The sequence below is a fragment of the Peromyscus californicus genome, unplaced genomic scaffold, assembly GCF_007827085.1.
Source record: "Peromyscus californicus insignis strain IS unplaced genomic scaffold, ASM782708v3 Scaffold_9__1_contigs__length_137607984, whole genome shotgun sequence".
Classification (NCBI taxonomy): Eukaryota; Metazoa; Chordata; class Mammalia; order Rodentia; family Cricetidae; genus Peromyscus; species Peromyscus californicus.
The window spans coordinates 75,606,688-75,619,910 of NW_026294617.1; the positions used below are offsets into that span (position 1 = coordinate 75,606,688).

Consider the following 13,223-nt stretch of genomic DNA (forward strand, 5'->3'; position numbering starts at 1 on the left):
ATTCTTATCCCCAACAGAGAATCTAAGCATATTGATGGCTGTCTGCTGCCTCCAACTCAGTTCAGTGGAAATCTTAGGTGTGGGGTCCACACGTATGAACTTTTAAAATTCCCAGGTGAGTCTGATAAACACAGGACTAGGGACCACTATCCTGAACCCTCTCTACTTGTCTGCTAGGTTCTATACTTCACTGTGAGAGTAGATTATATGCTGTATTCTAACAGTAGACTTCTCTGTGTTTGTTCAGGGCAATGTGTAGAATACAGTGTTTGCTTCTGTCCCTTCATTTCATGGAATTTACTGTAAGTGGAAGTTTATCTCCCACCCACCTGTTCCCAAATACCCAGCAGCCACTTCCCAAATAATTGACTCAGAGGCTTAATATTATTTATAAATTTACTAACTAGCTCTTACACTTAACCTGTAATTCTTTTTTTTTAAAGAAATTCTTTATTATATATGCAGTTTTCTGCCTACATGTGTCCTTGCAGGCCAGAAGAGGGCACCAGATCTCATTATGGGTGGTTGTGAGCCACCATGTTAACCCAGAATTCTTATCCATGTTTAGCCATGTGGCTTGGTACCTTTTCTCAGTCCAACATTCTCATCTTACTTCCTCTGCATCTGGCTGGCGACTCCTCCCTCATTCTATCCTTCCTCTTCCCAGAATTCTAGTCTGGTTGCCCCACCTATACTTCTTGCCTGGCTACTGGCCAATCAGCTTTTATTAAACCAATTCAAGTGACAAATCTTTACAATGTACAAGAGCATTTTCCCCCAGCAGTTTACATGGAGGGGGCCTCTAGATTTTCCTAAAACAGTAGAGTCCCCCTACATTGGCTGCTCTGGTCTGTTGGTGAACTTTCTTAAGGAGAGAATGACTATGGGAGTGGCAGGGGCGGGGGGGGGGGGTGAGGGAGGGAGGGGGGATGAGGGGGGACAGCACATAGTCAGATGTGTAAGGAAAACCTACCCTAATGAGTATAGAAAACCACTAATGAGAGTGAACTCAACAGTCAACCACAAAACATACAGTCCAGAGATGGCCTAGACTAGACTGCAGGGCTCTGCCTCTGAAAGAATGTTACAGATGTCATATGTCCTGGTCACAGAAACTACAGATAGTGCCAGAAGTACATTGCCATGTGCTTTCTACAGCATCTCTGGCTTCTGTGGCTTGGGTCTTGTGTTGTATCCCTTCCAGGCCCCTCCTTTTCACTGCTGGGGCAGTTCCCAGTGACATTGGTGGTTCAAGGATACCGTTAGTCTTTTTCTTCCAGAGTTGTTCTTTTGTAGTGTTATTTTGGACTGGGGTGATGGCTCAGCAGGTAAGGATGCTTGCCACCAAGGTTGGTGACCTGAATTTGGTCCTCAGAATCTACATGTTGGAAGGGGAGAACCAACTCCTGCAAGTTGTCTTCTGATCCCATCATGGTATATTTTGATCTCAGCATGTTATTTTGGCAGTTCTGAGTCTTGTGAAGTTGCCTGTGAATGTAAGACTTTTTTTTCTATTTCTGAAAAGAAAAATTAGGGTTTTATAGGTTGCATTGAATCTATGTATTACTTTGGGTAGTGTTGGCATCTTGGTAATAGTAGATCTTGTTCATGAACATGGGATGTCTTCCCATTTATTTCTTTCAGCATCATTTTCTAGGTTCTGTTTTATAGACCTTTTGGCTGATGAGCTTATGTTTTATGTATTTTATGCTATTATAAATGGACTTTTATATTATTGAAGTATAAAACATTGATTTTTTTGTTTGATTATCTTCTGTCGTGTTATTTTGTTGAATTCATTTGTACGTGTGTGTAATCCTTACGATTTTCTGTATTTTAGATTACATCATCTATGAACAGGTAATTTCACTTTTAGCTCCATGCATATTCACATCCTCCCTCCCTTCCCTGCCTCCCTGTCCTCTCCTTTAAATATATAGATTAGATTTATTTATTGTTTATGTATGTGGGCGTTTTGCCTGCATGTATGTCCATGTACCGTGTGTGTGCCTGGTTCCCACAGAGGTCAGAAGAGGGTGTTGGATCCCCTGGAACTGGTTGTGATCTGCCATGTGAGTACTGGAACTGACCCCAGGTTCTCTTGAAGAGCAGCCAGTGCTCTTAACTTCTGAACCATCTCCCCAGCCCTCTCATGTTTTGAAATAGGGTTTGACTGTGATGCTCAGGGTGGACTCAAACGGCCAATTCTCTTGCTTCAACTTTTCAAGTGCTAGGATTAGAGGTATACACCACCATGCCCGGATAGCTCTATGTATTCCTATCCCAATAATCTGAGGAATTCTGTATAATCTCTGAGGTTTTCATAAAGTTTTCATGCCTTCATCTATTCATAGGGACATCTTTCATGGTAACCTGCAGTGAAAATAGGATTATCCTTGAATTCTCGATGTTCCTCCTCGTTAGGAAGAGATGCTTTTGTTCCCTATGTGCCTCTCTACCTTTCTATCATATCCAGACATCAGTTACTAAATTCTGATGAAGGTATCTTATTTCTTAACAGATGGGAGGTCCTTAGGAGACCTAACTGACTGACCTCTGATCCTCCAGTATTTAGGATAGTGCCAGAAAAGTACTCAGTAAATACTTGTGTGTGTATGTATAGTACAGGATAACGTAATTACTTTTCTTAGATGTAGTGGTCCTTTTCCTTGGTCTTGAGAAGCTGTAAGGGACTTCCTTCTATACAGCTCCAGGCGTCTTTCCTTCACGTTATTCCAGTGGTTATTTGGTGGGTTCTAAGAGGAAAGGAGAGGCCCATGCTCTTTGCTGCCTCTTGAATTGGTGCTTCCCAGCAATACAAAGGAGCCAGTCCTGGGGCCAGCCAATGGCTACTCTTGGCTATGGCCAATGTGTTTCTTCCCCAGTCTTCCTGTAGTCCAGGTTACCCTTAAGGCATCAGATGTTGTAGACATTTCTCATTTGCCCAGAAGCTTTCTTATCCAAAAGCCACCCTCTGCCTCACTTTTTGGCTGCCAATACTCCATATTGCTTCAGTCTGCAACATGTTACGCTTTAAACCTGTACATGTGCAATTATGCTTTCTCAAGGTGTATGTCAACCACAGTGTTTAGAGAGCAAACACCAGGGACTGAGATGTGGTCTTCACTGTGGTTCCTAATGGCCCTTTAACACACATTCCAGGTCATCATGGTTATGTATGCTAGAGGATAAAGGAAGTTAGAGCACAGAACACCAAACAAGGCCCAGGCTCACTGGTTTACCATTAAAAAAAACAACAGGGGCCTGTTGGATGGCTCGGTGGGTAAAAGCACTTGGTCCCAAGCCTGACTAGGTCCATTCCTCAGAACTGCATGGTGGAAGAAGAGAACCAACCCCCAAAACTGTTCTCTGACCTCCCCATGAGTAGGCTTGTCTGTGGGCTTCATGTCCCTAGTGCTTACAGAAGTCCCTATTAGAATATTCAGTAGATACTTGAGTGAAAGGTCATTCCTAGTAACTAATTTTTACTGGCATTCTTCAATTGTTTATTTCTCACCAAACCTACTAGGGCCAAGTTGAAGCAATAAAATCGTGAATTTAGAAATACTTTCCTGGGCAGTGGTGGAATATGCCTTTAATACCAGCACTCAGGAGGCAGAGGCAGGCAGATCTCTGTGAGTTTGAGTCCAGTCTGGTCTACAGAGCTAGTTTCTGGACAGCCAGGGCTACACAAAGAAACCCTGTCTCGAAAAAACCAAACCAGAGAGAGAGAGAGAGAGAGAGAGAGAGAGAGAGAGAGAGAGAGAGAGAGAGAGAGACCTCCCTGAAAGGCATTACTTGATTACCACATCTACCATTTAACTCAGTGTACAGCACTAGACTATTCCTTTCAAGTCTTTCAGCCTTATACAAAATGTAAGGTGTACATACAGGCATATACCCGCAGAATAGAAGCTTTAAGGTGAGTATGTGTGTGTAGAAGGAAGGAGAGTGAGACAGTCCTCAGCTTACTGTCTGATACATCAATAACTTTTCATGCTTTAATCCTTATGGACCGGCTGCAGATCTAAAGGTCGCTCACACTAATATCACATACAATAGTTTGTTTATGTCATAGGTGGGATTTGGGGGTTTTTGTTTAGATTTTATACATGAACACTGCTACATCACTCCTACTTCCCAACCAACTCCACCCCTGTCCCCTCCCCAATTCATGATCTCTTACTTTATTGTTTTATATATAGATATAGATATATAATCAATATATATGCACATGTGTACATGCTTACACATAACTTATTGAGTCAGTTTATCTTTGATCCTATGTATGTGCTAGGGCTGACCCCTTGGGATTCGACAGCCTATATGGGAGCTCATGCCTGGAAGAAACTGATTAGCCTTCTCTCAGCAGCCACTGACTACCTGTAGCCTTTCATCTAGGGTTGGAACCATGTGGAATTTGTCTGTGTTGGCCCATTAAGTGGTGTTATCATTATGTTGATCTTGTTCATGCAACCATATTGACAGTTATGGGTACATTTTCTCTATCATGTCTAGGGGACGCTATCTAATAGTAGACAGTCTGGGACGCTGTTTCTTACCATCTTTCTGCTCCTTCTTCTGTGATTTTCATTGAGCCTTAAATGTAGGGTTTTCAGTGCAGATGTGATCAGTTGGGTTGGGCACCCCACAGTCTCTAATTCTCTGAATTTTCACTGGTTGCAGAGCTCTGTAATTGTCTCCATCTTTTGTAAAAAGAAGCTGGTTTGATGAGGGGTGGGTGAAAGCTGCAGTGACCTGGGGGTATATGGACAGATGTTAGAGAACAGTAAGAAATGATGCTAGTTTAGGACACAGGCAGTAGTAGGTCCTCTCCGATCTATGACATCTCTGTTCATGAGTGGCTGGCTAGGTTTACAGTACCAGGCACGAATACCTTTGTAGATGTAACCATCTTTTTAAATAAGAAACACAGAGCCGATTGCAGAGTTTAAAAACCCAAGAGGTCAGAGCAATAGCTAAGAGCTAAAAACCTTACCCTTCACTGCCGCTGCTGTCCTCCTCAGCCACAAGAGACCTACTTCCTGTGTGTCTGTCTTTTTATTGACTTTCTGTTCTGCCTTATCATTGGTTGTAAACCCAACCACATGACCTCTTCACTGCCCATCTATACAGACCTCCAGGTCTTCTATGGTTGGTATTGAGATTAAAGGTGTATGTCTCCATGCTGGTGGTATCCTTGAACACACAGAGATCTGCCTGTCATGTGATCGGGATTAAGGGCGTGTGCTACCACTGCCAGACTTCTGCTATGGCTTGCTATTAGCTCTGACCCCCAGGCAACTTTATTTATTAACATACAAATAAATTCACATTTCAATGTAAATAAAATATCACCATATACCTTCCTGATGACTGGACCACATATCCAGTTAGACAGCTGTGGGTTACCCCCAAGATAAGAGTACCACTACTGCACCATTGGGGATGTCTTGCCAGGCTGGTCAGACACCTTCTTCCCTCAGTTGCTTTCCACCTTATTTTCCAGACAGGATCTCTCAGCGAACCTGGAGCTCACCCACTGCACAAGACCGGCTAGCTGGCCAGTATGCCCCACTGACCCTCCTGGCTTTGCCTCCCCTCTGCTAAACACTGGGAGGGAGCACACTGCCAGGCCAGGCTTTGGCCTGGGTGCTAGGGATCCAAACTCAGGACTTCAGTCAAGTGCAGCTAACACTCTCCCAACTGAGCTACCTCTCCAGCCCCTTGGTCATTTTTAAATGTAATATTTTTATTCTATGGAATTTCATACATGAGTATGATATATTTTGATTATATTCATCCCCAGTGCTCCCAGATCCATCCCCCAACTCTTCACCCTCTCCCAACATGTCCTTTTTGTCTCTTTAATCCCATGGAGTCTAATTTGTGCTGCCCGTATACTCGTGGGTGTTGGACCATCCAAGGAGAGCAGTAGACCCCTCCCCCATGGGCCACACCCTAAAACTGCTCTCGCCCAGAAGCTATCAACTGCCAATAGCTCCTCAGCTAGGGGTGGGGACTCAAGGCCTTCCCACTCCATTCTGGGATGTCACCTGTCTTGATCTTGTCCAGGCCACTACAGCAGCTGTGAGTTCATGGGTTCTGTCATGTCCAGAAGACACTTCCGGTCTGGTCCCCCCTGACCACCGGCCCTTATGATCTTTCTGCCTCCCTTCCTCAGGGGTCCTGAGTCTTGTCAGGGAGGGGACTGTCATTCTTAAATGTGCTCAGTCAGTTCAGTCATGATGAGATCATTAACTCAAGCCCCATTTCTCAAGTATAAGAGGATAGCGGCTTTGAGAGGGACGTAGAAGAAGGTGGGGCGGGATGCCTATAGAAGCTCTTTAGCCTGGCTAAACCACCTTTCCCTGCTCCAACTGGTCATGTGAAATTGGAGCTTTGTTCCTGGTGTCTTCTCAGGATTCTGTCATGTTCTCACAGTTCTCTCCTTGGAGAAACTCTTGTTCCCAGATTAAATTCTTCCATATATGGAGACAGTTGTGCCATCTTTCATTTTTTTCTTATTTTCTTCCTTCCTCTTTGTAAACACAGCACATGAATCTATTTGTTCTGTTATTCATATAATAAAAGAATACTTTGAGAAAAATTGAATTCCACCCCTCTGCACCCACTTGCCCCAAGGACAACAACCGCTGTTGACCATATAAAAACTGCAACTGTGGTTCCTTTATGGTTCCCCACTTTTAGCTTTTTTGTTTGTTTGTTGTTTGTTTAGAGAGGGAAACAACTTTAGCATGGAAAGGTTTATTTAGCTTCTTGTGAACTCAGAGGTTCCTGCCGGTGGTTGGCTGGCACCATTGCTTCAATCTGAGCCCAGGTAGGATCCTCACAGCAGAAAGCACATGGCCTAGCAGAGATGCTCAGTCCGTGGCCTTTACAAGGTCGACAGGTGAGGAGAGGAGAGGAGGAGAGACATGCACAAGGTATGCTCTTCAAATTTGCTCCTCACTGACCTATTTCCTCCCACCAGGCTTCATTTCCTAAAACTCCCCTGATGAAATTAGTGCCCTCAGGATCCCGAGGCCCTGGGGTCCTCCCCTCAAAAATGCTGGAGCCTAGGCTTCACATGAGCCTTAGGGGAAGGGAGGGGTATTGAAGACTTGGCATCCAAACCTTAGCACCCGTTGACACTGACTGATGTAACTCAGTCTAAGAGGAAAGGGCATGTCCTCGCTCTCTACTCTGACAGACTCTGTCCTCTGTTCAAGAATTGGTAGAGCCCAGATGTTGGTTGTGCCCAGGTCCAGGTGGAAGAAACTGTGCCAGTGGTGTTTGCAGGTTTGAGGTCTCACTGCAGCAGTGTCTATGACACAGTCTTTCATGCATCTTCCGGTGACCTCCGGCCCTATATTTGGGAATCAACCCACATTCTGGATGCGAAGATGTAGGTGCTTTCTCAACTACCACTTCTGCTAGGAGGGAAATGCGTATCTGCCTCCTACATCAATCTCAGTCATAGTTTGGTAAACTTTTACTTTTAAGGTATCACCTAGAATTTTCCCCATCTCATGACATCTCAGGCCCTACTTTGCGCCCCCCCCCCCCCCCCCCCCCCCCCCCCCCCCCCCGCTGAGGTAGCCTCGGGACGCTGAGAGGAACTGCCAAGATTCACTGTGTTCCAGCAGTTCCTCAGGTCTCAGCGATTCAGGGAAGCGTTACAGAGTCCCCCTCACCCCCTCCCCAACACCATCTGTCCAGTACTCACCTAAGAACAGTGCTGTCCAGGTCTCGAGGGCGCCCCCGCAGAGTTTTGCTCTGTCTGTTGGAAAGACGCTTATGGCGTTCTGGCCCAAGAAGCAAAGATACTCCTCGACTGGGTGAACATTCCTCCGCCTGCCTTCCTTTTTAAGGCTGCACTTCCCAATGATCTTATGACCTGGGCTGTGCGGGGCGGGTGGAGGTAGGGAACCGAGAGGAGAGGGGCAAGGAAGGAGGGAGGAAGCAGAAAAGAGGTTTGGGGGCTGGAGGAGAAACTAGGAGGTTGGGGATCTGGACAATAGGAAGAAAATTGCAAAGCAAAATAAGGAACCCCTTGAGGGAGGGCAGGGGGGGGGGCTAGGGGAGGGTTGTATGTTAAGACTAGACACCAGAAAGCCAGGAAGAACGGTTGTGTGCTTTCCAGATCCTAAAGTGTTAAATCCACTTTCTCATTCTCTGAGAGACACATATCCCAGCTACCCTCCACACGCCAAGAGCTGAACAGAATGAACGTGAGTGCGGGGATTCTTCTGGTTGTAAATTAAGGGGGAAGCGTGCTTGAAGAAGAAGAAATTGTGGGGTACGATGGAGGCTGAGAATGGATTTGGTCACCTATAGTGAATCAGAGTGCCACCAGCTGTGTGGTTCCATGGTGTAATGGTGAGCACTCTGGACTCTGAATCCAGCGATCCGAGTTCAAATCTCGGTGGGACCTTTCTCTTTAGTCCATTGTAGGATCCATTTTCTTTCCTGTTCACAGTCCTGCCTGAGCAGAGGAAGGAAAGGGGAACAGGTCCCCGCATTCCTCCAGCACTAGGTCATTTGCAGGTCACAGATGTGTCCCAGCTCTCAGCTCAGAGACACCAGTCTAGTGCATAGCTTCCCCGACACCGCAATAGGGCACCCCATCCTTGGCCTCCTGCCCAGCCTGGGACTCCCTGTCACATCGGAGCCCCTCCCAGTCCTCAGGTGAGCTGGGGCTGGAAGGGTTCCAGCACCGCGAGGTTGCGCACGCGCCTCCTGGCTGCCCGCACACCCGCGGATCCCTCTCTTGTTTCTGCACCGGATGAAAGGAATTTAAATGCCAGCTAGCCCTTCTCAGCTTGGTCTTGGGTTTGAGCATTTCCAGCGCATTTCAGTTTGCTGAACGCGGAGTTTCGATTGAAACCAGCAGAGGCCGCAGTTGTCTGCCAGTGAGTCTGACTGGGGAATCTCTTTAAGTCCTAAATTTATACAAAAAGCTGAGCCTGGGTTTCAGCGCCCCTGGTGGCTGCTCCCGGGCTGCGAGTGGGAAATCACTGCAGCTTCCTTCTGCCAGAACTCCGCGCCAGGAAAACTCCGTTGGGGAAGATCCTGGCAATGTCAGAAGAGGATTTAAAGGAGCCTTTCCTATGTAGGTGCCTGAAGACACTTAAAGAATTGTTTTCCTGTGGTTGCAATTTGGGGTAGTTACGAAGTACTGAAAAGTATAACTGCTGCCTTAGAGAGTTCAGTCTGGGATCTAAAAAGAAATGGGAGGACCCAGCAGAGGTGGTTGAAAGAGGCAAGGGCGAGAATGCAAGTAAAAGACTTCAGCCCCTCGTAACTGGGTCAGTGTCTCTCTGGAAAGTAAACTTCTCTGGGTACGTAACCCCTCAGACAAGCGGTTATCAACCTGTGGGTCACGACCCCCTTATGGGAATCCAACGATCTTTTCACAGCGGTCATCTAAGACCGTCGGAAAACACAGATATTTACATGACGATTCATAACCGTAGCAAAATCGCAGTTATGTCTGATGTGACAGTGAGTCCCGGGCTGGGCAGGAGGCCAAGGATGGGGTGCCCTATTATGGTGTTGGGAAGCAACAAAACAACTTTATGGTTGGGGTCACTACAACATGAGGAACTGTATTAAAGGGTCGCAGCATTAGGAGGGTTGAGAACCACCGCCTTAGGACCCCGCCTCCCCTCTCCCGGTGGTGGCTCCGGCACTAATAGAGAGCGTTTAATTTCATTCTCATTGGCTCCTCGAGCTACCAGTGGAATCCCATCCATATGGCTCAGTGGATAGTGACTGGACCCTGCTCTTGTACCAAATTCTGACACCGGGTAAACACCCCATCCCCAAAGTCAGCTCCTGGAATCTGAAGGGATGGGGGAAGCTACCTGCTCCAGGACATCCATCTTGGGGGTGTTCTAGCTTGCTTTTCTGTTGCTGGGATAAAACATTCTGACCAAAAGCAACTTGGGGAGGAAAGGGTTTGTTTCCGCTCCTAGATTACGTCCATCATAGAGGAAAAAGTAAGACAGGCGCTCAAGGCAGAAGCGGGAAGGAGAAACCATGGAGAAAAGCTATTTGCTGGCTTGCTGCCAGGCCGGGTTCAGCTCTCCAACACAGCCCAAGCACGCTTGCCTAGGGTTAGAACTGCCCACTGTGGGCTGGGCCTTCTCCATCAGTTAACAATCAAGAAAATGATCCACAGACACGCCCACAGGACCATCACATCCAGGCAGTTTCCCGAATGAGGCTCTCTCCTCCTTGGTATGTCAAGTTGACCACCACGATTAGCCATCACAGGAGGACGTGAAATAAACACTCTGGAGTCTGGGACAACAGAGCCCTCTTCACTCCCGTGGTCTGCTTTCAACAAGCTTAAACAGCATTTGCAGCTCACCTATATAATGTATAATATAATACACACACACACCGTGCCATCGTCTGCAAGGGTGTGCTGGCCAGCAACTTCCCGACTATAGACCCCACCTAACTGAAAACCCCATTTCTGGGACCTGGACTCCCGAGGGACAGGAACCTGGAGATGCAGTTGTGGGTCACAAATGGTAGAGAGGAGCAGCCAGGACACCGGGAACCCCCCAGCTCCTGACTTGGGAAACTTCTCTGCCTCCTTCAAGCCCAGTCCGGCTTCACAGTAAAAGACAGCAGCTTTGGTTTCCGCTAAAAAGAGAAACCCCACGGAGATTTGAACTCTGATCGCTGGACTCCCAGTCTAGAGTGCACACCATTACACCATGGCTGATTTCTTAGTTGGCTGTAGGTGTGTAAATCCATTCTCGGCCTCCAAGAATTTCCTCCTCAAGTATTTATCTTTGTCAGACTGGATCCAAGCACGATGGATACACAGGAGTCGTCGCCCCCGCTCACGTCTTCGCTACCTGATCTTTAGGTTTGTATCTCCCAGAACGAGATCAAGTCCTTTTTTGGGACCGGACACAAAGAAGGGCGTTTTAGGGCCGCCAGTACGGCTCCCACCCGGTCCACGTTGCAGGAGACTTCTGTTCCGAGGTAAAATTCCTGCCCCAAGCATTCCTTGCGTTTTCTTAGTAGTTGTCCGAGTCCCATCCCTCACACAGTCACTGACGATGCTCGGAGCAGGATCGGACTTCACTGGATCAGACTTCACTGGATCGGAGTCTTCCCTACCCGCCTCCTTCTCCCCCCTCCCACCCCCAATTCCTTTTCCGGTCTTTTATCTCTGCTCCCACTTGGCTTTCTTTCTGCCTTCCCCTTGTCCCATTCTCCACAGCTTCGTCCAAATGTCTGTCCTCTTACACACTTCTCTTTTTCCGAGAGAAGCCGGGACGGGAAGAGGGAGAGAGATTCAAAGCAGGATGGGCTACAATCTGAGAAGGTGAAGAAGAACGAGAGTCTCTTGTCCTGTTGGGTGAACCTCAAACAGGCAAGATCCTGCTGGGAAAGGCGAAATCTACTCTCAAAAGTTTAAGGATTTTTCACAACCATGGAGAGTCAGTCCTCTTCCTAGCCTTTGGAGTCCCAGGGAGCAAGGGTATGGGCGCCACCTGGCGGACAGCTGTGGACAGCGCACAAAGCGCGGCTTGGCTTGGGCTGGTCCCCAGAGAGACCCGCCTAGAGACTTGTGCCAAGAAAAACTAGGGTTGCCCTAATTAGAGACGAAGGTTGGAGGAGGTGTAGGCACTCGGCTATCTCTGGTCTCTTTTCTCACCTTCTGGTGCCCGCAGCCTCCGCGCTGCTGTCTCCCGGGGGCCCTGGGAGCCTCTGGACGCCGAATCCCCATGATGGGATGAGCCAAGAGCCGCTCACAAGAGTGAGAGCTGCCAAACCCAAGAACGAAAACGACGTGGTGGTAGTGGAGGCCGCAGCTGCTACACATCACGCTGTGTATGACCTTGGTACGCTACGTACGACCTCCAGAGTGGTGGTCGAGAACAGACCTAAAGATTGGTCCTAAGGAGAGAACAGGACTCCCTACGCACCCTACCCCGCTAACCTCCACCCCAGGCCTCTTGCCCTCCTCTTTCCTCTCGCTCTCTTCTCACTCCGAACGGAACCACTCTTCCACCCGCGGTCGGTCGCCTCTCTTTCTTGCTTCACATCGCCCACTTCCTCATCCGACGTGGTGCTGGGTGGGAAGCACATTCCGGTTTCAATAGGGCACCCTCTAGATTTTCCAGGGAAATTTGGTTCAACTGAGGTAGGGAGGCTTTAAAGAATACACACTTTTGAAATACACACTCTCCAATTTGGGGACTCTTCCGTATTAAAACTCAGAAAGACTGAGTGGGAATCTGTTCTTTTAATATTTGCTTATTATTTTTTATTTGTGTCTAAGAAGATGTCAGGTTCCCTGGTGATGAAGTTACAGGCAGCTGTGAACCACCTCACGTGGGTGCTGGGACCTGAACTCTGGTCCTCAGCAAGAGCATCGAACATGCTCAGTGGCCAGCCATCTCTTTAGCTCCCTTAGTGACATTTTTGATCCCCCAGGAACTCTTTCATGGAACACTTCCTGGGTGTTCTTAAGTGCCAGGCCCAGGTCTCTCCCCAACGTAGAGACCATGCATCCTCTCCCCTCAGTCTCCCTGTTCCTTCAATCACAGCATCAGCTCGAAGTAGGTGGCTTACACAGCACCATATCAGAGGTCCTTAATCTCGTCAGATCCATCCATATCGGCAAAGTAAGGTGGTTTATACAGCACCATATCAGAAGTCCAGAATCTCATCGGAACCATCCATATCGGGCGTGGATGAGGTTTTCTGAGTGTATGTTACGGTTCTGTCCTAGAGAGGTGACTTTCTTGCCTGCAGCTTCCTTCCTTTCTTTCCTTCTTTTTTCCCCTCTCGAAGTCCAGTCTGACTCCAGAGTCACTGTGTAACAGAGGATGGCCTTGAACTTTTTTTTAAATAAAAATGTATTTATTTTTTTATTTTGTGAGTATCTACGTAAGTTATAATGGATCAAATGACTTTAAATGTTTGCAATGAAAATAGGGACAGAAGGTGTGGGGGGTGTGGGGAGATGGAGCTAAAATCCTGGCTCTCAGACAGGCAAATGATTGACAAGCCACGACCTTTGTCCTCTTGGAAATTGAGCAAATCAAGATCTGCTTCGCTGTTCTTTTTGCTCTATCCATGCATATAAAAATCTCTTCTAAGTTAATGAAGCTCAGTGGGTACATCCGTGAGCCCTTGTGGCGTCAAGCATTGGCCAGTCCATACTGAAAGGAGCCTGAAATTCTTAT

The 13,223-nt window shown here is 47.4% G+C and overlaps 1 non-coding gene across 1 annotated transcript; it reads left to right on the plus strand.

The window, feature by feature from the left end:
- The first annotated feature begins 8,365 nt into the window (after positions 1-8,365).
- Trnaq-cug (transfer RNA glutamine (anticodon CUG)) lies at positions 8,366-8,437 on the plus strand. The gene has a single exon. It is a non-coding gene; the product is annotated as a tRNA-Gln (tRNA).
- Positions 8,438-13,223: the final 4,786 nt, after the last annotated feature.